Source organism: Oncorhynchus kisutch, unplaced genomic scaffold (assembly GCF_002021735.2).
Source record: "Oncorhynchus kisutch isolate 150728-3 unplaced genomic scaffold, Okis_V2 scaffold1676, whole genome shotgun sequence".
NCBI classification, from domain to species: domain Eukaryota; kingdom Metazoa; phylum Chordata; class Actinopteri; order Salmoniformes; family Salmonidae; genus Oncorhynchus; species Oncorhynchus kisutch.
In genome coordinates this window covers 1-21,929 of record NW_022263621.1, presented here as the reverse complement: position 1 = coordinate 21,929, position 21,929 = coordinate 1, and the positions used below count along the sequence as shown (strand labels likewise).

Here is a 21,929-nt window from a genome sequence, read left to right as displayed (position 1 = left end):
GGAACAATGTGTTGTTGTTTCGTAAACTCCATGTTCAGTTGGAAGAGAGCACGGACGGCCAGCGATCAAGCGTCAGGGTCATAAACACTATAAGTCTCTGTGGCGCAATTGGTTAGCGCGTTAGACTGTTAATCTAAAGGTTGGTGGTTCGAGCCCACCCAGGGACGACAGTGTGTTGTGCTCCATGATGTGGATGTGACATCCTGGACCTCTAATGAAATTCCCAGTTCTTTTGGCCTGCTGAGGGTCAATGCCAACACAAGCCTCTCAAGTGCAATCAAACAGTTAGCTTGTTTGACTGTCAATCTCAAGTTTGGTGCTTCGACACCACCCAGGGATGACATTTTTCAGATCGTAGAGATGTGAACTGACCCTTCCTGACTTGTTGTGAGCTTCCACGAGACTATGGCCTGCTGAGGGTCAGTATAACCACAAGTCTCTTTGGTGCAATTTGTTGGCGCGTTAGACTCTTAATTTAAAAATTGGTGATTTGAGCCCACCCAGGGATGCTGTCTTTCCGTTTCTAGCGATATGGAAGACCTTCCTGGACTTACAGTAAGCTTGCTTTTGACCTGCTGTGTTTCCTGTTGTCACATGTGATTGGTGTGTTGTTGAACATGAAAGATGACAAGTTACTATACCTACTGGTAAAATGGCTGTCAATGGTCTCTGATCTTCTGTTACTCAATAGCTTGATCATTCTGTGTTCTCCAAGGAACATATCATTTATTCTTATTAATCTGGCTAGTATGACAATGTAAATGATGTCAATCTGGCATGAAAAACCTTAGCATTTATATTTATCTCGCGAGAAGGACAATGTTGGTTCAGTGTGTGTGTGTTTGTGTGTATATGTATGCCTATACGCCATGAAAGTGACTCGCTACTACATCATCCTCCAGAGTCAGTCCCCTAATTATTTTGAATGGGCTTGGCGATTATATATTACATTTGTAAAAATGCAGTTGTTTAAAATATATATTTATCGGAATATATTTGTGATTGTGGCTGAATTTAATCCTGCCAGATGCCTTTTAATATAATGTTGCACTGACGAACATTGCGCTACATTTTTGCCCTTTTAAGGCCATTCAAAAAGCAAACAAACATTAGATAACTACAGAGCTACTTCCTTGAAAATGTTGCTGCACTTTCGATGCAAGGTAACACAACCATTGGAACAATGTGTTGTTGTTTCGTAAACTCCATGTTCAGTTGGAAGAGAGCACGGACGGCCAGCGATCAAGCGTCAGGGTCATAAACACTATAAGTCTCTGTGGCGCAATTGGTTAGCGCGTTAGACTGTTAATCTAAAGGTTGGTGGTTCGAGCCCACCCAGGGACGACAGTGTGTTGTGCTCCATTGATGTGGATGTGACATCCTGGACCTCTAATGAAATTCCCAGTTCTTTTGGCCTGCTGAGGGTCAATGCCAACACAAGCCTCTCAAGTGCAATCAAACAGTTAGCTTGTTTGACTGTCAATCTCAAGTTTGGTACTTCGACACCACCCAGGGATGACATTTTTCAGATCGTAGAGATGTGAACTGACCCTTCCTGACTTGTTGTGAGCTTCCACGAGACTATGGCCTGCTGAGGGTCAGTATAACCACAAGTCTCTTTGGTGCAATTTGTTGGCGCGTTAGACTCTTAATTTAAAAATTGGTGATTTGAGCCCACCCAGGGATGCTGTCTTTCCGTTTCTAGCGATATGGAAGACCTTCCTGGACTTACAGTAAGCTTGCTTTTGACCTGCTGTGTTTCCTGTTGTCACATGTGATTGGTGTGTTGTTGAACATGAAAGATGACAAGTTACTATACCTACTGGTAAAATGGCTGTCAATGGTCTCTGATCTTCTGTTACTCAATAGCTTGATCATTCTGTGTTCTCCAAGGAACATATCATTTATTCTTATTAATCTGGCTAGTATGACAATGTAAATGATGTCAATCTGGCATGAAAAACCTTAGCATTTATATTTATCTCGCGAGAAGGACAATGTTGGTTCAGTGTGTGTGTGTTTGTGTGTATATGTATGCCTATACGCCATGAAAGTGACTCGCTACTACATCATCCTCCAGAGTCAGTCCCCTAATTATTTTGAATGGGCTTGGCGATTATATATTACATTTGTAAAAATGCAGTTGTTTAAAATATATATTTATCGGAATATATTTGTGATTGTGGCTGAATTTAATCCTGCCAGATGCCTTTTAATATAATGTTGCACTGACGAACATTGCGCTACATTTTTGCCCTTTTAAGGCCATTCAAAAAGCAAACAAACATTAGATAACTACAGAGCTACTTCCTTGAAAATGTTGCTGCACTTTCGATGCAAGGTAACACAACCATTGGAACAATGTGTTGTTGTTTCGTAAACTCCATGTTCAGTTGGAAGAGAGCACGGACGGCCAGTGATCAAGCGTCAGGGTCATACACACCATAAGTCTCTGTGGCGCAATTGGTTAGCGCGTTAGACTGTTAATCTAAAGGTTGGTGGTTCGAGCCCACCCAGGGACGACAGTGTGTTGTGCTCCATGATGTGGATGTGACATCCTGGACCTCTAATGAAATTCCCAGTTCTTTTGGCCTGCTGAGGGTCAATGCCAACACAAGCCTCTCAAGTGCAATCAAACAGTTAGCTTGTTTGACTGTCAATCTCAAGTTTGGTGCTTCGACACCACCCAGGGATGACATTTTTCAGATCGTAGAGATGTGAACTGACCCTTCCTGACTTGTTGTGAGCTTCCACGAGACTATGGCCAGCTGAGGGTCAGTATAACCACAAGTCTCTTTGGTGCAATTTGTTGGCGCGTTAGACTCTTAATTTAAAAATTGGTGATTTGAGCCCACCCAGGGATGCTGTCTTTCCGTTTCTAGCGATATGGAAGACCTTCCTGGACTTACAGTAAGCTTGCTTTTGACCTGCTGTGTTTCCTGTTGTCACATGTGATTGGTGTGTTGTTGAACATGAAAGATGACAAGTTACTATACCTACTGGTAAAATGGCTGTCAATGGTCTCTGATCTTCTGTTACTCAATAGCTTGATCATTCTGTGTTCTCCAAGGAACATATCATTTATTCTTATTAATCTGGCTAGTATGACAATGTAAATGATGTCAATCTGGCATGAAAAACCTTAGCATTTATATTTATCTCGCGAGAAGGACAATGTTGGTTCAGTGTGTGTGTGTTTGTGTGTATATGTATGCCTATACGCCATGAAAGTGACTCGCTACTACATCATCCTCCAGAGTCAGTCCCCTAATTATTTTGAATGGGCTTGGCGATTATATATTACATTTGTAAAAATGCAGTTGTTTAAAATATATATTTATCGGAATATATTTGTGATTGTGGCTGAATTTAATCCTGCCAGATGCCTTTTAATATAATGTTGCACTGACGAACATTGCGCTACATTTTTGCCCTTTTAAGGCCATTCAAAAAGCAAACAAACATTAGATAACTACAGAGCTACTTCCTTGAAAATGTTGCTGCACTTTCGATGCAAGGTAACACAACCATTGGAACAATGTGTTGTTGTTTCGTAAACTCCATGTTCAGTTGGAAGAGAGCACGGACGGCCAGCGATCAAGCGTCAGGGTCATACACACTATAAGTCTCTGTGGCGCAATTGGTTAGCGCGTTAGACTGTTAATCTAAAGGTTGGTGGTTCGAGCCCACCCAGGGACGACAGTGTGTTGTGCTCCTTGATGTGGATGTGACATCCTGGACCTCTAATGAAATTCCCAGTTCTTTTGGCCTGCTGAGGGTCAATGCCAACACAAGCCTCTCAAGTGCAATCAAACAGTTAGCTTGTTTGACTGTCAATCTCAAGTTTGGTACTTCGACACCACCCAGGGATGACATTTTTCAGATCGTAGAGATGTGAACTGACCCTTCCTGACTTGTTGTGAGCTTCCACGAGACTATGGCCTGCTGAGGGTCAGTATAACCACAAGTCTCTTTGGTGCAATTTGTTGGCGCGTTAGACTCTTAATTTAAAAATTGGTGATTTGAGCCCACCCAGGGATGCTGTCTTTCCGTTTCTAGCGATATGGAAGACCTTCCTGGACTTACAGTAAGCTTGCTTTTGACCTGCTGTGTTTCCTGTTGTCACATGTGATTGGTGTGTTGTTGAACATGAAAGATGACAAGTTACTATACCTACTGGTAAAATGGCTGTCAATGGTCTCTGATCTTCTGTTACTCAATAGCTTGATCATTCTGTGTTCTCCAAGGAACATATCATTTATTCTTATTAATCTGGCTAGTATGACAATGTAAATGATGTCAATCTGGCATGAAAAACCTTAGCATTTATATTTATCTCGCGAGAAGGACAATGTTGGTTCAGTGTGTGTGTGTTTGTGTGTATATGTATGCCTATACGCCATGAAAGTGACTCGCTACTACATCATCCTCCAGAGTCAGTCCCCTAATTATTTTGAATGGGCTTGGCGATTATATATTACATTTGTAAAAATGCAGTTGTTTAAAATATATATTTATCGGAATATATTTGTGATTGTGGCTGAATTTAATCCTGCCAGATGCCTTTTAATATAATGTTGCACTGACGAACATTGCGCTACATTTTTGCCCTTTTAAGGCCATTCAAAAAGCAAACAAACATTAGATAACTACAGGGCTACTTCCTTAAAATGTTGCTGCACTTTCGATGCAAGGTAACACAACCATTGGAACAATGTGTTGTTGTTTCGTAAACTCCATGTTCAGCTGGAAGAGAGCACGGACGGCCAGCGATCAAGCGTCAGGGTCATAAACACTATAAGTCTCTGTGGCGCAATTGGTTAGCGCGTTAGACTGTTAATCTAAAGGTTGGTGGTTCGAGCCCACCCAGGGACGACAGTGTGTTGTGCTCCATTGATGTGGATGTGACATCCTGGACCTCTAATGAAATTCCCAGTTCTTTTGGCCTGCTGAGGGTCAATGCCAACACAAGCCTCTCAAGTGCAATCAAACAGTTAGCTTGTTTGACTGTCAATCTCAAGTTTGGTACTTCGACACCACCCAGGGATGACATTTTTCAGATCGTAGAGATGTGAACTGACCCTTCCTGACTTGTTGTGAGCTTCCACGAGACTATGGCCTGCTGAGGGTCAGTATAACCACAAGTCTCTTTGGTGCAATTTGTTGGCGCGTTAGACTCTTAATTTAAAAATTGGTGATTTGAGCCCACCCAGGGATGCTGTCTTTCCGTTTCTAGCGATATGGAAGACCTTCCTGGACTTACAGTAAGCTTGCTTTTGACCTGCTGTGTTTCCTGTTGTCACATGTGATTGGTGTGTTGTTGAACATGAAAGATGACAAGTTACTATACCTACTGGTAAAATGGCTGTCAATGGTCTCTGATCTTCTGTTACTCAATAGCTTGATCATTCTGTGTTCTCCAAGGAACATATCATTTATTCTTATTAATCTGGCTAGTATGACAATGTAAATGATGTCAATCTGGCATGAAAAACCTTAGCATTTATATTTATCTCGCGAGAAGGACAATGTTGGTTCAGTGTGTGTGTGTTTGTGTGTATATGTATGCCTATACGCCATGAAAGTGACTCGCTACTACATCATCCTCCAGAGTCAGTCCCCTAATTATTTTGAATGGGCTTGGCGATTATATATTACATTTGTAAAAATGCAGTTGTTTAAAATATATATTTATCGGAATATATTTGTGATTGTGGCTGAATTTAATCCTGCCAGATGCCTTTTAATATAATGTTGCACTGACGAACATTGCGCTACATTTTTGCCCTTTTAAGGCCATTCAAAAAGCAAACAAACATTAGATAACTACAGAGCTACTTCCTTGAAAATGTTGCTGCACTTTCGATGCAAGGTAACACAACCATTGGAACAATGTGTTGTTGTTTCGTAAACTCCATGTTCAGTTGGAAGAGAGCACGGACGGCCAGTGATCAAGCGTCAGGGTCATAACACCATAAGTCTCTGTGGCGCAATTGGTTAGCGCGTTAGACTGTTAATCTAAAGGTTGGTGGTTCGAGCCCACCCAGGGACGACAGTGTGTTGTGCTCCATTGATGTGGATGTGACATCCTGGACCTCTAATGAAATTCCCAGTTCTTTTGGCCTGCTGAGGGTCAATGCCAACACAAGCCTCTCAAGTGCAATCAAACAGTTAGCTTGTTTGACTGTCAATCTCAAGTTTGGTACTTCGACACCACCCAGGGATGACATTTTTCAGATCGTAGAGATGTGAACTGACCCTTCCTGACTTGTTGTGAGCTTCCACGAGACTATGGCCTGCTGAGGGTCAGTATAACCACAAGTCTCTTTGGTGCAATTTGTTGGCGCGTTAGACTCTTAATTAAAAATTGGTGATTTGAGCCCACCCAGGGATGCTGTCTTTCCGTTTCTAGCGATATGGAAGACCTTCCTGGACTTACAGTAAGCTTGCTTTTGACCTGCTGTGTTTCCTGTTGTCACATGTGATTGGTGTGTTGTTGAACATGAAAGATGACAAGTTACTATACCTACTGGTAAAATGGCTGTCAATGGTCTCTGATCTTCTGTTACTCAATAGCTTGATCATTCTGTGTTCTCCAAGGAACATATCATTTATTCTTATTAATCTGGCTAGTATGACAATGTAAATGATGTCAATCTGGCATGAAAAACCTTAGCATTTATATTTATCTCGCGAGAAGGACAATGTTGGTTCAGTGTGTGTGTGGTTTGTGTGTATATGTATGCCTATACGCCATGAAAGTGACTCGCTACTACATCATCCTCCAGAGTCAGTCCCCTAATTATTTTGAATGGGCTTGGCGATTATATATTACATTTGTAAAAATGCAGTTGTTTAAAATATATATTTATCAGGAATATATTTGTGATTGTGGCTGAATTAATCCTGCCAGATGCCTTTTAATATAATGTTGCACTGACGAACATTGCGCTACATTTTTGCCCTTTTAAGGCCATTCAAAAAGCAAACAAACATTAGATAACTACAGAGCTACTTCCTTAAAATGTTTGCTGCACTTTCGATGCAAGGTAACACAACCATTGGAACAATGTGTTGTTGTTTCGTAAACTCCATGTTCAGCTGGAAGAGAGCACGGACGGCCAGCGATCAAGCGTCAGGGTCATAACACCATAAGTCTCTGTGGCGCAATTGGTTAGCGCGTTAGACTGTTAATCTAAAGGTTGGTGGTTCGAGCCCACCCAGGGACGACAGTGTGTTGTGCTCCATGATGTGGATGTGACATCCTGGACCTCTAATGAAATTCCCAGTTCTTTTGGCCTGCTGAGGGTCAATGCCACACAAGCCTCTCAAGTGCAATCAAACAGTTAGCTTGTTTGACTGTCAATCTCAAGTTTGGTACTTCGACACCACCCAGGGATGACATTTTTCAGATCGTAGAGATGTGAACTGACCCTTCCTGACTTGTTGTGAGCTTCCACGAGACTATGGCCTGCTGAGGGTCAGTATAACCACAAGTCTCTTTGGTGCAATTTGTTGGCGCGTTAGACTCTTAATTTAAAAATTGGTGATTTGAGCCCACCCAGGGATGCTGTCTTTCCGTTTCTAGCGATATGGAAGACCTTCCTGGACTTACAGTAAGCTTGCTTTTGACCTGCTGTGTTTCCTGTTGTCACATGTGATTGGTGTGTTGTTGAACATGAAAGATGACAAGTTACTATACCTACTGGTAAAATGGCTGTCAATGGTCTCTGATCTTCTGTTACTCAATAGCTTGATCATTCTGTGTTCTCCAAGGAACATATCATTTATTCTTATTAATCTGGCTAGTATGACAATGTAAATGATGTCAATCTGGCATGAAAAACCTTAGCATTTATATTTATCTCGCGAGAAGGACAATGTTGGTTCAGTGTGTGTGTGTTTGTGTGTATATGTATGCCTATACGCCATGAAAGTGACTCGCTACTACATCATCCTCCAGAGTCAGTCCCCTAATTATTTTGAATGGGCTTGGCGATTATATATTACATTTGTAAAAATGCAGTTGTTTAAAATATATATTTATCAGGAATATATTTGTGATTGTGGCTGAATTTAATCCTGCCAGATGCCTTTTAATATAATGTTGCACTGACGAACATTGCGCTACATTTTTGCCCTTTTAAGGCCATTCAAAAAGCAAACAAACATTAGATAACTACAGAGCTACTTCCTTGAAAATGTTGCTGCACTTTCGATGCAAGGTAACACAACCATTGGAACAATGTGTTGTTGTTTCGTAAACTCCATGTTCAGTTGGAAGAGAGCACGGACGGCCAGTGATCAAGCGTCAGGGTCATACACACCATAAGTCTCTGTGGCGCAATTGGTTAGCGCGTTAGACTGTTAATCTAAAGGTTGGTGGTTCGAGCCCACCCAGGGACGACAGTGTGTTGTGCTCCATTGATGTGGATGTGACATCCTGGACCTCTAATGAAATTCCCAGTTCTTTTGGCCTGCTGAGGGTCAATGCCAACACAAGCCTCTCAAGTGCAATCAAACAGTTAGCTTGTTTGACTGTCAATCTCAAGTTTGGTGCTTCGACACCACCCAGGGATGACATTTTTCAGATCGTAGAGATGTGAACTGACCCTTCCTGACTTGTTGTGAGCTTCCACGAGACTATGGCCTGCTGAGGGTCAGTATAACCACAAGTCTCTTTGGTGCAATTTGTTGGCGCGTTAGACTCTTAATTTAAAAATTGGTGATTTGAGCCCACCCAGGGATGCTGTCTTTCCGTTTCTAGCGATATGGAAGACCTTCCTGGACTTACAGTAAGCTTGCTTTTGACCTGCTGTGTTTCCTGTTGTCACATGTGATTGGTGTGTTGTTGAACATGAAAGATGACAAGTTACTATACCTACTGGTAAAATGGCTGTCAATGGTCTCTGATCTTCTGTTACTCAATAGCTTGATCATTCTGTGTTCTCCAAGGAACATATCATTTATTCTTATTAATCTGGCTAGTATGACAATGTAAATGATGTCAATCTGGCATGAAAAACCTTAGCATTTATATTTATCTCGCGAGAAGGACAATGTTGGTTCAGTGTGTGTGTGTTTGTGTGTATATGTATGCCTATACGCCATGAAAGTGACTCGCTACTACATCATCCTCCAGAGTCAGTCCCCTAATTATTTTGAATGGGCTTGGCGATTATATATTACATTTGTAAAAATGCAGTTGTTTAAATATATATTTATCGGAATATATTTGTGATTGTGGCTGAATTTAATCCTGCCAGATGCCTTTTAATATAATGTTGCACTGACGAACATTGCGCTACATTTTTGCCCTTTTAAGGCCATTCAAAAAGCAAACAAACATTAGATAACTACAGAGCTACTTCCTTGAAAATGTTGCTGCACTTTCGATGCAAGGTAACACAACCATTGGAACAATGTGTTGTTGTTTCGTAAACTCCATGTTCAGTTGGAAGAGAGCACGGACGGCCAGTGATCAAGCGTCAGGGTCATACACACCATAAGTCTCTGTGGCGCAATTGGTTAGCGCGTTAGACTGTTAATCTAAAGGTTGGTGGTTCGAGCCCACCCAGGGACGACAGTGTGTTGTGCTCCATGATGTGGATGTGACATCCTGGACCTCTAATGAAATTCCCAGTTCTTTTGGCCTGCTGAGGGTCAATGCCAACACAAGCCTCTCAAGTGCAATCAAACAGTTAGCTTGTTTGACTGTCAATCTCAAGTTGGTGCTTCGACACCACCCAGGGATGACATTTTTCAGATCGTAGAGATGTGAACTGACCCTTCCTGACTTGTTGTGAGCTTCCACGAGACTATGGCCATGCTGAGGGTCAGTATAACCACAAGTCTCTTTTGGTGCAATTTGTTGGCGCGTTAGACTCTTAATTTAAAAATTGGTGATTTGAGCCCACCCAGGGATGCTGTCTTTCCGTTTCTAGCGATATGGAAGACCTTCCTGGACTTACAGTAAGCTTGCTTTTGACCTGCTGTGTTTCCTGTTGTCACATGTGATTGGTGTGTTGTTGAACATGAAAGATGACAAGTTACTATACCTACTGGTAAAATGGCTGTCAATGGTCTCTGATCTTCTGTTACTCAATAGCTTGATCATTCTGTGTTCTCCAAGGAACATATCATTTATTCTTATTAATCTGGCTAGTATGACAATGTAAATGATGTCAATCTGGCATGAAAAACCTTAGCATTTATATTTATCTCGCGAGAAGGACAATGTTGGTTCAGTGTGTGTGTGTTTGTGTGTATATGTATGCCTATACGCCATGAAAGTGACTCGCTACTACATCATCCTCCAGAGTCAGTCCCCTAATTATTTTGAATGGGCTTGGCGATTATATATTACATTTGTAAAAATGCAGTTGTTTAAAATATATATTTATCGGAATATATTTGTGATTGTGGCTGAATTTAATCCTGCCAGATGCCTTTTAATATAATGTTGCACTGACGAAATTTGCGCTACATTTTTGCCCTTTTAAGGCCATTCAAAAAGCAAACAAACATTAGATAACTACAGAGGCTACTTCCTTGAAAATGTTGCTGCACTTTCGATGCAAGGTAACACAACCATTGGAACAATGTGTTGTTGTTTCGTAAACTCCATGTTCAGCTGGAAGAGAGCACGGACGGCCAGCGATCAAGCGTCAGGGTCATACACACTATAAGTCTCTGTGGCGCAATTGGTTAGCGCGTTAGACTGTTAATCTAAAGGTTGGTGGTTCGAGCCCACCCAGGGACGACAGTGTGTTGTGCTCCTTGATGTGGATGTGACATCCTGGACCTCTAATGAAATTCCCAGTTCTTTTGGCCTGCTGAGGGTCAATGCCAACACAAGCCTCTCAAGTGCAATCAAACAGTTAGCTTGTTTGACTGTCAATCTCAAGTTTGGTACTTCGACACCACCCAGGGATGACATTTTTCAGATCGTAGAGATGTGAACTGACCCTTCCTGACTTGTTGTGAGCTTCCACGAGACTATGGCCTGCTGAGGGTCAGTATAACCACAAGTCTCTTTGGTGCAATTTGTTGGCGCGTTAGACTCTTAATTTAAAAATTGGTGATTTGAGCCCACCCAGGGATGCTGTCTTTCCGTTTCTAGCGATATGGAAGACCTTCCTGGACTTACAGTAAGCTTGCTTTTGACCTGCTGTGTTTCCTGTTGTCACATGTGATTGGTGTGTTGTTGAACATGAAAGATGACAAGTTACTATACCTACTGGTAAAATGGCTGTCAATGGTCTCTGATCTTCTGTTACTCAATAGCTTGATCATTCTGTGTTCTCCAAGGAACATATCATTTATTCTTATTAATCTGGCTAGTATGACAATGTAAATGATGTCAATCTGGCATGAAAAACCTTAGCATTTATATTTATCTCGCGAGAAGGACAATGTTGGTTCAGTGTGTGTGTGTTTGTGTGTATATGTATGCCTATACGCCATGAAAGTGACTCGCTACTACATCATCCTCCAGAGTCAGTCCCCTAATTATTTTGAATGGGCTTGGCGATTATATATTACATTTGTAAAAATGCAGTTGTTTAAAATATATATTTATCGGAATATATTTGTGATTGTGGCTGAATTTAATCCTGCCAGATGCCTTTTAATATAATGTTGCACTGACGAACATTGCGCTACATTTTTGCCCTTTTAAGGCCATTCAAAAAGCAAACAAACATTAGATAACTACAGAGCTACTTCCTTGAAAATGTTGCTGCACTTTCGATGCAAGGTAACACAACCATTGGAACAATGTGTTGTTGTTTCGTAAACTCCATGTTCAGTTGGAAGAGAGCACGGACGGCCAGTGATCAAGCGTCAGGGTCATACACACCATAAGTCTCTGTGGCGCAATTGGTTAGCGCGTTAGACTGTTAATCTAAAGGTTGGTGGTTCGAGCCCACCCAGGGACGACAGTGTGTTGTGCTCCTTGATGTGGATGTGACATCCTGGACCTCTAATGAAATTCCCAGTTCTTTTGGCCTGCTGAGGGTCAATGCCAACACAAGCCTCTCAAGTGCAATCAAACAGTTAGCTTGTTTGACTGTCAATCTCAAGTTTGGTACTTCGACACCACCCAGGGATGACATTTTTCAGATCGTAGAGATGTGAACTGACCCTTCCTGACTTGTTGTGAGCTTCCACGAGACTATGGCCTGCTGAGGGTCAGTATAACCACAAGTCTCTTTGGTGCAATTTGTTGGCGCGTTAGACTCTTAATTTAAAAATTGGTGATTTGAGCCCACCCAGGGATGCTGTCTTTCCGTTTCTAGCGATATGGAAGACCTTCCTGGACTTACAGTAAGCTTGCTTTTGACCTGCTGTGTTTCCTGTTGTCACATGTGATTGGTGTGTTGTTGAACATGAAAGATGACAAGTTACTATACCTACTGGTAAAATGGCTGTCAATGGTCTCTGATCTTCTGTTACTCAATAGCTTGATCATTCTGTGTTCTCCAAGGAACATATCATTTATTCTTATTAATCTGGCTAGTATGACAATGTAAATGATGTCAATCTGGCATGAAAAACCTTAGCATTTATATTTATCTCGCGAGAAGGACAATGTTGGTTCAGTGTGTGTGTGTTTGTGTGTATATGTATGCCTATACGCCATGAAAGTGACTCGCTACTACATCATCCTCCAGAGTCAGTCCCCTAATTATTTTGAATGGGCTTGGCGATTATATATTACATTTGTAAAAATGCAGTTGTTTAAAATATATATTTATCGGAATATATTTGTGATTGTGGCTGAATTTAATCCTGCCAGATGCCTTTTAATATAATGTTGCACTGACGAACATTGCGCTACATTTTTGCCCTTTTAAGGCCATTCAAAAAGCAAACAAACATTAGATAACTACAGGGCTACTTCCTTGAAAATGTTGCTGCACTTTCGATGCAAGGTAACACAACCATTGGAACAATGTGTTGTTGTTTCGTAAACTCCATGTTCAGCTGGAAGAGAGCACGGACGGCCAGCGATCAAGCGTCAGGGTCATAAACACTATAAGTCTCTGTGGCGCAATTGGTTAGCGCGTTAGACTGTTAATCTAAAGGTTGGTGGTTCGAGCCCACCCAGGGACGACAGTGTGTTGTGCTCCTTGATGTGGATGTGACATCCTGGACCTCTAATGAAATTCCCAGTTCTTTTGGCCTGCTGAGGGTCAATGCCAACACAAGCCTCTCAAGTGCAATCAAACAGTTAGCTTGTTTGACTGTCAATCTCAAGTTTGGTACTTCGACACCACCCAGGGATGACATTTTTCAGATTCGTAGAGATGTGAACTGACCCTTCCTGACTTGTTGTGAGCTTCCACGAGACTATGGCCTGCTGAGGGTCAGTATAACCACAAGTCTCTTTGGTGCAATTTGTTGGCGCGTTAGACTCTTAATTTAAAAATTGGTGATTTGAGCCCACCCAGGGATGCTGTCTTTCCGTTTCTAGCGATATGGAAGACCTTCCTGGACTTACAGTAAGCTTGCTTTTGACCTGCTGTGTTTCCTGTTGTCACATGTGATTGGTGTGTTGTTGAACATGAAAGATGACAAGTTACTATACCTACTGGTAAAATGGCTGTCAATGGTCTCTGATCTTCTGTTACTCAATAGCTTGATCATTCTGTGTTCTCCAAGGAACATATCATTTATTCTTATTAATCTGGCTAGTATGACAATGTAAATGATGTCAATCTGGCATGAAAAACCTTAGCATTTATATTTATCTCGCGAGAAGGACAATGTTGGTTCAGTGTGTGTGTGTTTGTGTGTATATGTATGCCTATACGCCATGAAAGTGACTCGCTACTACATCATCCTCCGGAGTCAGTCCCCTAATTATTTTGAATGGGCTTGGCGATTATATATTACATTTGTAAAAATGCAGTTGTTTAAAATATATATTTATCAGAATATATTTGTGATTGTGGCTGAATTTAATCCTGCCAGATGCCTTTTAATATAATGTTGCACTGACGAACATTGCGCTACATTTTTGCCCTTTAAGGCCATTCAAAAAGCAAACAAACATTAGATAATTACAGAGCTACTTCCTTGAAAATGTTGCTGCACTTTCGATGCAAGGTAACACAACCATTGGAACAATGTGTTGTTGTTTCGTAAACTCCATGTTCAGTTGGAAGAGAGCACGGACGGCCAGTGATCAAGCGTCAGGGTCATATACACCATAAGTCTATGTGGCGCAATTGGTTAGCGCGTTAGACTGTTAATCTAAAGGTTGGTGGTTCGAGCCCACCCAGGGACGACAGTGCTTTGTCCTCCATGATGTGGATGAGACATCCTGGACCTCTAATGAAATTCCCAGTTCTTTTGGCCTGCTGAGGGTCAATGCCAACACAAGCCTCTCAAGTGCAATCAAACAGTTAGCTTGTTTGACTGTCAATCTCAAGTTTGGTGCTTCGACACCACCCAGGGATGACATTTTTCAGATCGTAGAGATGTGAACTGACCCTTCCTGACTTGTTGTGAGCTTCCACGAGACTATGGCCTGCTGAGGGTCAGTATAACCACAAGTCTCTTTGGTGCAATTTGTTGGCGCGTTAGACTCTTCATTTAAAAATTGGATGATTTGAGCCCACCCAGGGATGCTGTCTTTCCGTTTCTAGCGATATGGAAGACCTTCCTGGACTTACAGTAAGCTTGCTTTTGACCTGCTGTGTTTCCTGTTGTCACATGTGATTGGTGTGTTGTTGAACATGAAAGATGACAAGTTACTATACCTACTGGTAAAATGGCTGTCAATGGTCTCTGATCTTCTGTTACTCAATAGCTTGATCATTCTGTGTTCTCCAAGGAACATATCATTTATTCTTATTAATCTGGCTAGTATGACAATGTAAAATATGTCAATCTGGCATGAAAAACCTTAGCATTTATATTTATCTCGCGAGAAGGACAATGTTGGTTCAGTGTGTGTGTGTTTGTGTGTATATGTATGCCTATACGCCATGAAAGTGACTCGCTACTACATCATCCTCCGGAGTCAGTCCCCTAATTATTTTGAATGGGCTTGGCGATTATATATTACATTTGTAAAAATGCAGTTGTTTAAAATATATATTTATCAGAATATATTTGTGATTGTGGCTGAATTTAATCCTGCCAGATGCCTTTTAATATAATGTTGCACTGACGAACATTGCGCTACATTTTTGCCCTTTTAAGGCCATTCAAAAAGCAAACAAACATTAGATAACTACAGAGCTACTTCCTTGAAAAATGTTGCTGCACTTTCGATGCAAGGTAACACAACCATTGGAACAATGTGTTGTTGTTTCGTAAACTCCATGTTCAGTTGGAAGAGAGCACGGACGGCCAGCGATCAAGCGTCAGGGTCATATACACCATAAGTCTATGTGGCGCAATTGGTTAGCGCGTTAGACTGTTAATCTAAAGGTTGGTGGTTCGAGCCCACCCAGGGACGACAGTGCTGTTGTGCTCCATGATGTGGATGTGACATCCTGGACCTCTAATGAAATTCCCAGTTCTTTTGGCCTGCTGAGGGTCAATGCCAACACAAGCCTCTCAAGTGCAATCAAACAGTTAGCTTGTTTGACTGTCAATCTCAAGTTTGGTGCTTCGACACCACCCAGGGATGACATTTTTCAGATCGTAGAGATGTGAACTGACCCTTCCTGACTTGTTGTGAGCTTCCACGAGACTATGGCCTGCTGAGGGTCAGTATAACCACAAGTCTCTTTGGTGCAATTTGTTGGCGCGTTAGACTCTTAATTTAAAAATTGGATGATTTGAGCCCACCCAGGGATGCTGTCTTTCCGTTTCTAGCGATATGGAAGACCTTCCTGGACTTACAGTAAGCTTGCTTTTGACCTGCTGTGTTTCCTGTTGTCACATGTGATTGGTGTGTTGTTGAACATGAAAGATGACAAGTTACTATACCTACTGGTAAAATGGCTGTCAATGGTCTCTGATCTTCTGTTACTCAATAGCTTGATCATTCTGTGTTCTCCAAGGAACATATCATTTATTCTTATTAATCTGGCTAGTATTTACAATGTAAAATGATGTCAATCTGGCATGAAAAACCTTAGCATTTATATTTATCTCGCGAGAAGGACAATGTTGGTTCAGTGTGTGTGTGTTTGTGTGTATATGTATGCCTATACGCCATGAAAGTGACTCGCTACTACATCATCCTCCGGAGTCAGTCCCCTAATTATTTTGAATGGGCTTGGCGATTATATATTACATTTGTAAAAATGCAGTTGTTTAAAATATATATTTATCAGAATATATTTGTGATTGTGGCTGAATTTAATCCTGCCAGATGCCTTTTAATATAATGTTGCACTGACGAACATTGCGCTACATTTTTGCCCTTTTAAGGCCATTCAAAAAGCAAACAAACATTAGATAACTACAGAGCTACTTCCTTGAAAATGTTGCTGCACTTTCGATTGCAAGGTAACACAACCATTGGAACAATGTGTTGTTGTTTCATAAACTCCATGTTCAGTTGGAATAGAGCACGGACGGCCAGCGATCAAGCGTCAGGGTCATATTCACCACTAAGTCTCTGTGGCGCAATTGGTTAGCGCTTTAGACTGTTAATCTAAAGGTTGGTGGTTCGAGCCCACCCAGGGACGACAGTGTGTTGTGCTCCATGATGTGGATGTGACATCCTGGACCTCTAATGAAATTCCCAGTTCTTTTGGCCTGCTGAGGGTCAATGCCAACACAAGCCTCTCAAGTGCAATCAAACAGTTAGCTTGTTTGACTGTCAATCTCAAGTTTGGAGCTTCGACACCACCCAGGGATGACCTTTTTCAGATCTGTAGAGATGTGAGCTGACCCTTCCTGACTTGTTGTGAGCTTCCACGAGACTATGGCCTGCTGAGGGTCAGTATAACCACAAGTCTCTTTGGTGCAATTTGTTGGCACGTTAGACTCTTAATTAAAAATTGATGATTTGAGCCCACCCAGGGATGCTGTCTTTCCGTTTCTAGCGATATGGAAGACCTTCCTGGACTTACAGTAAGCTTGCTTTTGACCTGCTGTGTTTCCTGTTGTCACATGTGATTGGTGTGTTGTTGAACATGAAAGATGACAAGTTACTATACCTACTGGTAAAATGGCTGTCAATGGTCTCTGATCTTCTGTTACTCAATAGCTTGATCATTCTGTGTTCTCCAAGGAACATATAATTTATTCTTATTAATCTGGCTAGTATTTACAATGTAAATGATGTCAATCTGGCATGAAAAACCTTAGCATTTATATTTATCTCGCGAGAAGGACAATGTTGGTTCAGTGTGTGTGTGTTTGTGTGTATATGTATGCCTATACGCCATGAAAGTGACTCGCTACTACATCATCCTCCGGAGTCAGTCCCCTAATTATTTTGAATGGGCTTGGCGATTATATATTACATTTGTAAAAATGCAGTTGTTTAAAATATATATTTATCAGAATATATTTGTGATTGTGGCTGAATTTAATCCTGCCAGATGCCTTTTAATATAATGTTGCACTGACGAACATTGCGCTACATTTTTGCCCTTTTAAGGCCATTCAAAAAGCAAACAAACATTAGATAACTACAGAGCTACTTCCTTGAAAATGTTGCTGCACTTTCGATGCAAGGTAACACAACCATTGGAACAATGTGTTGTTGTTTCGTAAACTCCATGTTCAGTTGGAAGAGAGCACGGACGGCCAGCTGATCAAGCGTCAGGGTCATATACACCATAAGTCTCTGTGGCGCAATTGGTTAGCGCGTTAGACTGTTAATCTAAAGGTTGGTGGTTCGAGCCCACCCAGGGACGACAGTGCTGTTGTGCCTCCTTGATGTGGATGAGACATCCTGGACCTCTAATGAAATTCCCAGTTCTTTTGGCCTGCTGAGGGTCAATGCCAACACAAGCCTCTCAAGTGCAATCAAACAGTTAGCTTGTTTGACTGTCAATCTCAAGTTTGGTGCTTCGACACCACCCAGGGATGACATTTTTCAGATCGTAGAGATGTGAACTGACCCTTCCTGACTTGTTGTGAGCTTCCACGAGACTATGGCCTGCTGAGGGTCAGTATAACCACAAGTCTCTTTGGTGCAATTTGTTGGCGCGTTAGACTCTTAATTAAAAAATTGGTGATTTGAGCCCACCCAGGGATGCTGTCTTTCCGTTTCTAGCGATATGGAAGACCTTCCTGGACTTACAGTAAGCTTGCTTTTGACCTGCTGTGTTTCCTGTTGTCACATGTGATTGGTGTGTTGTTGAACATGAAAGATGACAAGTTACTATACCTACTGGTAAAATGGCTGTCAATGGTCTCTGATCTTCTGTTACTCAATAGCTTGATCATTCTGTGTTCTCCAAGGAACATATAATTTATTCTTATTAATCTGGCTAGTATTGACAATGTAAATGATGTCAATCTGGCATGAAAAACCTTAGCATTTATATTTATCTCGCGAGAAGGACAATGTTGGTTCAGTGTGTGTGTGTTTGTGTGTATATGTATGCCTATACGCCATGAAAGTGACTCGCTACTACATCATCCTCCGGAGTCAGTCCCCTAATTATTTTGAATGGGCTTGGCGATTATATATTACATTTGTAAAAATGCAGTTGTTTAAAATATATATTTATCAGAATATATTTGTGATTGTGGCTGAATTTAATCCTGCCAGATGCCTTTTAATATAATGTTGCACTGACGAACATTGCGCTACATTTTTGCCCTTTTAAGGCCATTCAAAAAGCAAACAAACATTAGATAATTACAGAGCTACTTCCTTGAAAATGTTGCTGCACTTTCGATGCAAGGTAACACAACCATTGGAACAATGTGTTGTTGTTTCGTAACTCCATGTTCAGTTGGAAGAGAGCACGGACGGCCAGTGATCAAGCGTCAGGGTCATATACACCATAAGTCTATGTGGCGCAATTGGTTAGCGCGTTAGACTGTTAATCTAAAGGTTGGTGGTTCGAGCCCACCCAGGGACGACAGTGCTTTGTCCTCCATGATGTGGATGAGACATCCTGGACCTCTAATGAAATTCCCAGTTCTTTTGGCCTGCTGAGGGTCAATGCCAACACAAGCCTCTCAAGTGCAATCAAACAGTTAGCTTGTTTGACTGTCAATCTCAAGTTTGGTGCTTCGACACCACCCAGGGATGACATTTTTCAGATCGTAGAGATGTGAACTGACCCTTCCTGACTTGTTGTGAGCTTCCACGAGACTATGGCCAGCTGAGGGTCAGTATAACCACAAGTCTCTTTGGTGCAATTTGTTGGCGCGTTAGACTCTTAATTTAAAAATGGATGATTTGAGCCCACCCAGGGATGCTGTCTTTCCGTTTCTAGCGATATGGAAGACCTTCCTGGACTTACAGTAAGCTTGCTTTTGACCTGCTGTGTTTCCTCTTGTCACATGTGATTGGTGTGTTGTTGAACATGAAAGATGACAAGTTACTATACCTACTGGTAAAATGGCTGTCAATGGTCTCTGATCTTCTGTTATTCAATAGCTTGATCATTCTGTGTTCTCCAAGGAACATATCATTTATTCTTATTAATCTGGCTAGTATGACAATGTAAATGATGTCAATCTGGCATGAAAAACCTTAGCATTTATATTTATCTCGCGAGAAGGACAATGTTGGTTCAGTGTGTGTGTGTTTGTGTGTATATGTATGCCTATACGCCATGAAAGTGACTCGCTACTACATCATCCTCCAGAGTCAGTCCCCTAATTATTTTGAATGGGCTTGGCGATTATATATTACATTTGTAAAAATGCAGTTGTTTAAAATATATATTTATCGGAATATATTTGTGATTGTGGCTGAATTTAATCCTGCCAGATGCCTTTTAATATAATGTTGCACTGACGAACATTGCGCTACATTTTTGCCCTTTTAAGGCCATTCAAAAAGCAAACAAACATTAGATAACTACAGGGCTACTTCCTTAAAAATGTTGCTGCACTTTCGATGCAAGGTAACACAACCATTGGAACAATGTGTTGTTGTTTCGTAAACTCCATGTTCAGCTGGAAGAGAGCACGGACGGCCAGCGATCAAGCGTCAGGGTCATAAACACTATAAGTCTCTGTGGCGCAATTGGTTAGCGCGGTTAGACTGTTAATCTAAAGGTTGGTGGTTCGAGCCCACCCAGGGACGACAGTGTGTTGTGCTCCTTGATGTTGATGTGACATCCTGGACCTCTAATGAAATTCCCAGTTCTTTTGGCCTGCTGAGGGTCAATGCCAACACAAGCCTCTCAAGTGCAATCAAACAGTTTAGCTTGTTTGACTGTCAATCTCAAGTTTGGTTCTTCGACACCACCCAGGGATGACATTTTTCAGATCGTAGAGATGTGAACTGACCCTTCCTGACTTGTTGTGAGCTTCCACGAGACTATGGCCTGCTGAGGGTCAGTATAACCACAAGTCTCTTTGGTGCAATTTGTTGGCGCGTTAGACTCTTAATTTAAAAATTGGTGATTTGAGGCCCACCCAGGGATGCTGTCTTTCCGTTTCTAGCGATATGGAAGACCTTCCTGGATTTACAGTAAGCTTGCTTTTGACCTGCTGTGTTTCCTGTTGTCACATGTGATTGGTGTGTTGTTGAACATGAAAGATGACAAGTTACTATACCTACTGGTAAAATGGCTGTCAATGGTCTCTGATCTTCTGTTATTCAATAGCTTGATCATTCTGTGTTCTCCAAGGAACATATAATTTATTCTTATTAATCTGGCTAGTATGACAATGTAAAATTATGTCAATCTGGCATGAAAAACCTTAGCATTTATATTTATCTCGCGAGAAGGACAATGTTGGTTCAGTGTGTGTGTGTTTGTGTGTATATGTATGCTATACGCCATGAAAGTGACTCGCTACTACATCATCCTCCGGAGTCAGTCCCCTAATTATTTTGAATGGCTTGGCGATTATATATTACATTTGTAAAAATGCAGTTGTTTAAAAATATATTTATCAGAATATATTTGTTGATTGTGGCTGAATTTAATCCTGCCAGATGCCTTTTAATATAATGTTGCACTGACGAACATTGCGCTACATTTTTGCCCTTTTAAGGCCATTCAAAAGCAAACAAACATTAGATAATTACAGAGCTACTTCCTTGAAAAAGTTGCTGCACTTTCGATGCAAGGTACACAACACATTGAACAATGTGTTGTTGTTTCGTAAACTCCATGGTTCAGTTGGAAGAGAGCACGGACGGCCAGTGATCAAGCGTCAGGGTCATATACACCATAAGTCTATGTGGCGCAATTGGTTAGCGCGTTAGACTGTTAATCTAAAGGTTGGTGGTTCGAGCCCACCCAGGGACGACAGTTGCTTGTCTCCATGATGTTGGATGAGACATCCTGGACCTCTAATGAAATTCCCAGTTCTTTGGCCTGCTGAGGGTCAATGCCAACACAAGCCTCTCAAGTGCAATCAAACAGTTAGCTTGTTTGACTGTCAATCTCAAGTTGGTTCTTCGACACCACCCAGGGATGACATTTTTCAGATCGTAGAGATGTGAACTGACCCTTCCTGACTTGTTGTGAGCTTCCACGAGACTATGGCCTGCTGGGTCAGTATAACCACAAGTCTCTTTGGTGCAATTTGTTGGCGCGTTAGACTCTTAATTTAAAAATTGGTGATTTGAGCCCACCCAGGGATGCTGTCTTTCCGTTTCTAGCGATATGGAAGACCTTCCTGGACTTACAGTAAGCTTGCTTTTGACCTGCTGTGTTTCCTTGTCACATGTGATTGTGTGTTGTTGAACATGAAAGATGACAAGTTACTATACCTACTGGTAAAATGGCTGTCAATGGTCTCTGATCTTCTGTTACTCAATAGTTTATCATTCTGTGTTCTCCAAGAACTATAATTTATTCTTATTA

General features: G+C 41.5%; 19 non-coding genes across 19 annotated transcripts; all 19 read left to right on the top strand.

Annotated features, from left to right (window-relative positions):
* Window positions 1-93: 93 nt before the first annotated feature.
* Window positions 94-167, top strand: trnan-guu (transfer RNA asparagine (anticodon GUU)). Its single transcript has one exon. It is a non-coding gene; the product is annotated as a tRNA-Asn (tRNA).
* Window positions 168-1,270: 1,103 nt separating this feature from the next.
* On the top strand, window positions 1,271-1,344 carry trnan-guu (transfer RNA asparagine (anticodon GUU)). Its single transcript has one exon. It is a non-coding gene; the product is annotated as a tRNA-Asn (tRNA).
* Window positions 1,345-2,448: 1,104 nt separating this feature from the next.
* On the top strand, window positions 2,449-2,522 carry trnan-guu (transfer RNA asparagine (anticodon GUU)). Its single transcript has one exon. It is a non-coding gene; the product is annotated as a tRNA-Asn (tRNA).
* Window positions 2,523-3,625: 1,103 nt separating this feature from the next.
* Window positions 3,626-3,699, top strand: trnan-guu (transfer RNA asparagine (anticodon GUU)). Its single transcript has one exon. It is a non-coding gene; the product is annotated as a tRNA-Asn (tRNA).
* Window positions 3,700-4,801: 1,102 nt separating this feature from the next.
* On the top strand, window positions 4,802-4,875 carry trnan-guu (transfer RNA asparagine (anticodon GUU)). The gene has a single exon. It is a non-coding gene; the product is annotated as a tRNA-Asn (tRNA).
* Window positions 4,876-5,978: 1,103 nt separating this feature from the next.
* trnan-guu (transfer RNA asparagine (anticodon GUU)) lies at window positions 5,979-6,052 on the top strand. The gene has a single exon. It is a non-coding gene; the product is annotated as a tRNA-Asn (tRNA).
* Window positions 6,053-7,155: 1,103 nt separating this feature from the next.
* trnan-guu (transfer RNA asparagine (anticodon GUU)) lies at window positions 7,156-7,229 on the top strand. The gene has a single exon. It is a non-coding gene; the product is annotated as a tRNA-Asn (tRNA).
* Window positions 7,230-8,332: 1,103 nt separating this feature from the next.
* Window positions 8,333-8,406, top strand: trnan-guu (transfer RNA asparagine (anticodon GUU)). The gene has a single exon. It is a non-coding gene; the product is annotated as a tRNA-Asn (tRNA).
* A 1,103-nt stretch (window positions 8,407-9,509) lies between these two features.
* On the top strand, window positions 9,510-9,583 carry trnan-guu (transfer RNA asparagine (anticodon GUU)). Its single transcript has one exon. It is a non-coding gene; the product is annotated as a tRNA-Asn (tRNA).
* Window positions 9,584-10,688: 1,105 nt separating this feature from the next.
* trnan-guu (transfer RNA asparagine (anticodon GUU)) lies at window positions 10,689-10,762 on the top strand. Its single transcript has one exon. It is a non-coding gene; the product is annotated as a tRNA-Asn (tRNA).
* Window positions 10,763-11,865: 1,103 nt separating this feature from the next.
* On the top strand, window positions 11,866-11,939 carry trnan-guu (transfer RNA asparagine (anticodon GUU)). The gene has a single exon. It is a non-coding gene; the product is annotated as a tRNA-Asn (tRNA).
* A 1,103-nt stretch (window positions 11,940-13,042) lies between these two features.
* trnan-guu (transfer RNA asparagine (anticodon GUU)) lies at window positions 13,043-13,116 on the top strand. Its single transcript has one exon. It is a non-coding gene; the product is annotated as a tRNA-Asn (tRNA).
* A 1,103-nt stretch (window positions 13,117-14,219) lies between these two features.
* Window positions 14,220-14,293, top strand: trnan-guu (transfer RNA asparagine (anticodon GUU)). Its single transcript has one exon. It is a non-coding gene; the product is annotated as a tRNA-Asn (tRNA).
* Window positions 14,294-15,398: 1,105 nt separating this feature from the next.
* On the top strand, window positions 15,399-15,472 carry trnan-guu (transfer RNA asparagine (anticodon GUU)). The gene has a single exon. It is a non-coding gene; the product is annotated as a tRNA-Asn (tRNA).
* Window positions 15,473-16,581: 1,109 nt separating this feature from the next.
* Window positions 16,582-16,655, top strand: trnan-guu (transfer RNA asparagine (anticodon GUU)). The gene has a single exon. It is a non-coding gene; the product is annotated as a tRNA-Asn (tRNA).
* Window positions 16,656-17,760: 1,105 nt separating this feature from the next.
* trnan-guu (transfer RNA asparagine (anticodon GUU)) lies at window positions 17,761-17,834 on the top strand. The gene has a single exon. It is a non-coding gene; the product is annotated as a tRNA-Asn (tRNA).
* A 1,105-nt stretch (window positions 17,835-18,939) lies between these two features.
* trnan-guu (transfer RNA asparagine (anticodon GUU)) lies at window positions 18,940-19,013 on the top strand. Its single transcript has one exon. It is a non-coding gene; the product is annotated as a tRNA-Asn (tRNA).
* Window positions 19,014-20,116: 1,103 nt separating this feature from the next.
* On the top strand, window positions 20,117-20,191 carry trnan-guu (transfer RNA asparagine (anticodon GUU)). The gene has a single exon. It is a non-coding gene; the product is annotated as a tRNA-Asn (tRNA).
* A 1,103-nt stretch (window positions 20,192-21,294) lies between these two features.
* Window positions 21,295-21,368, top strand: trnan-guu (transfer RNA asparagine (anticodon GUU)). Its single transcript has one exon. It is a non-coding gene; the product is annotated as a tRNA-Asn (tRNA).
* Window positions 21,369-21,929: the final 561 nt, after the last annotated feature.